The sequence below is a fragment of the Haliaeetus albicilla genome, chromosome W (genome assembly GCF_947461875.1).
Source record: "Haliaeetus albicilla chromosome W, bHalAlb1.1, whole genome shotgun sequence".
In the NCBI taxonomy this organism is placed as follows: domain Eukaryota; kingdom Metazoa; phylum Chordata; class Aves; order Accipitriformes; family Accipitridae; genus Haliaeetus; species Haliaeetus albicilla.
This window is the reverse complement of record NC_091515.1, coordinates 34,146-37,064: the sequence shown is the minus strand read 5'-3', so window position 1 is coordinate 37,064 and position 2,919 is coordinate 34,146.

Here is a 2,919-nt window from a genome sequence, read left to right as displayed (position 1 = left end):
GCTACCTGATTCAGCTGTCACATGGGGTTATAACTTTTTGGTAAAAGAACTAAGTGACTTAAAGGAACAGGGAATAAACAGTGTCAGAAAGGATCTTAACTGTAAAGTAATAAAGGTTAATATATATGTAGGCAAAACACCTCTCCCTCACAGATGCATAAGTTAGGCTTCAGTGATGGAAGAAGGCACATTTTTAACAAATTGTCTGCATAAATGTATCTCTCACTTAAGATGCTATTAGCTGTCTGTTGGTGGTAGGAGATGAAGTGTCTGTTGCACATTTTTTCCTGATACTGTTATTTTAAACACTGAGAAACACTGAAAAGAGCAAGATACAAGATCTAATTTACAGCAGTTGCAGCCACTGAAGTTGTATTCAGCACTTTAACATGAGGGTGGCCCTTGTGCCCCAGAGCAGTAATGTGTTAAAGCAAAGCACAGTCAGCTATCCCTAAGAGGGTAATGGACCCCCTCAACCAAAACCTATGGACAAAGACCGTTCAGAAATAAAAAGTGCTTATCTGCATATTGGGAAACTTAACTGTGTTCACATATCTGTCCCTCAGGGACCAGGCCTACATTTCTGAGCAACCTGGTCTAGTGGAAGAAGGTGTCCCTGCCCATGGCATGGGGGATGGAACTAGATGATCTTTAAGGTCCCTTCCAATGCAAGCTATTCTGTGATTCTATAATGATTCCGATTCCCAGCAATACTGACATCTTAGGACTGTAGCAAACACCCACAAGCATACATTTAAGTGGTTTAGCCAGCACAACCACCTCAAATTTCCTCTGCTCCTCTGCTCATTTAGCTTGGAAACACCACACGTAAGTTTCCACTTGCCTGCTTTCACCAGCACAACATTGGGCAAAAAGTCTCTGAGCAAAATGATAATCCCAATGAGGTCAGTGCCTTTTGTGGCTCCAGGACTGTGGCCAGCAGCACAAATCTCTTTCCTGGTTAAAGGCCTGGCAGTCCTTTCTACCCCAAGCTATGGGGTGGTGTGCAAATGGCAAACCTTCTGGAGGGAGTCAAACACCTAGGTTAATTCCCAGGTGTCAGGGAGTTGCTGAACTGTTGCAGCTCCATGCCCCTGGGTCCAGCTAGTAGTGGGGCTGGGCATGTGTTCCCAGGCACATGCAAACATGCCAATACAACATATATATGCCAGCCACACAGATCAACATGGGCAGCAACACTGAGTAGTCACAAAAACACAAAGAGAACTAATGGCCTTATCCTGTTCCCCTCTGGCTGATCAGGATGCGGCCCTGTTAGCAGGAAATACATAGCATATGTAGAAGGTGAGTCCCTCCAGTAGCTGGGCTTAGACACTCAGTCTGTCCTGTAGTTGGACCCTGGGTCTCCAGTCCCCCCCTCACTTGCACACATGCACACGCGCTGTCAGTCTGCCAGCAGCTGGCCTTAGAGACGCAGTCTATCCAGTAGCTGGCACTGGATTCTTGCTCTCCCCGCTTTCTTCCCACACACGAGATGCAAACTCATGCAAACAAGTGTCCCGGTTCCTGTGATAGCCAGCTCCTCCAGATGCCTCACCCTTTTAGACATACCCATGTACCTGCCTCCCAAGCCACTCAACCTACACACTGGCTAATCTGGCTTTGTAACATACACACCTTCACTTTCTCCAGTTGTTGGCACCAGCTGGCAAAGGGCCTTATGACCTGCGCTCTGACTATAGTTCCTGGCACTTAGTTTTCCTCGTTTGGGTCTCTCCAGTCGCTGGCACCACAGACACACGGGCCCCTATGACCTGTAATATGACTTCAATTGCGGACACTCAAACCTACACACTCACACATGCACACAAAACCAGAGAACCTTTCACTCACGAAAACACCTAGAAATAGAGTTTAATGAGAAGACAGGACAGCCTATGCTGATCCAGCACAGGGCATGGCCAGACAATCCTACTGACCAGCAACCTATTTGCATGCCACCAGCCCTTTTTTTATCTCCTTGTCCCTCCATTTTCCCATGCTTGTTCCTCCCCAAACTACTCTGGTACCTCCCCTTCCCCACCTTTGCTTCCTCCAGTAAACATACCATAGCACATCCTGCACAGTCCCCAAATGCTCTTCCCTTGCATCCCATAAGGGGTTGCATATCCTTAGGCAGTAACCTTCCTCAGTCTGTATGGTGCTCCAGAAAGCCTCTCCCAGCTACTCATCAAAATGAGTGTCATCCATACCATGGGGCTGATAGCTCTGCAGGGACAGCTCTGGGAGGAGCCAGGGCAGGGGCTCTGTTTCTCTAACAGGGTCACTGAGGTGCCTTACCTGGCCTAGTGCCTCTGTGCAACTTTGAGTTTACAGAGACAAGCTTTTTATCACATAACCTAGCAGGGAACCACAGTTAAAGCTTTGGAATAATGCTCTAAAACTAGAATTGTCCAATGACCTTAGTAGTTCGATTTGTTTGTAGGATAATCCTCCCAGTGACACCAACTTGAAGAGCAGCTGCTTGACCCATTTTGTTGATTTCAGTCATGTTGTTTTAAGGAAGAATGTACAGAAAGTGCCAAGGAGGTGTAACAACAAGCAAGGAAAGAGCAATTAAGTTTTGAGGGGGAAAAAAACTAAGTGCTATGAGTGACTGAAGTTGCTAAGGGCTAAGAGATTTTTGGGTTAGGTGTGCACATATGAAGGTCTGAGTGGGAATAGAGCACACCAGTAATAAAATACAACGGAACCCAAGACTGCTCCCTATTCTAGGCCTGCGCATGCACCCTTGCTCTTGCAGATGCAGACATTCTGGAGCTGCAGGGAGGGAGGCACACAAGACTGCCTGGAAGCAGGCCTTGGCCACAGGGTCCTTAGGCTGAGTCGGTGCAAGTTAGCGGGGGGGGGAGCCCTGTGTGTTGGGCAGGTGAGGGCCAAGTGAGGCTGGAGCATGGC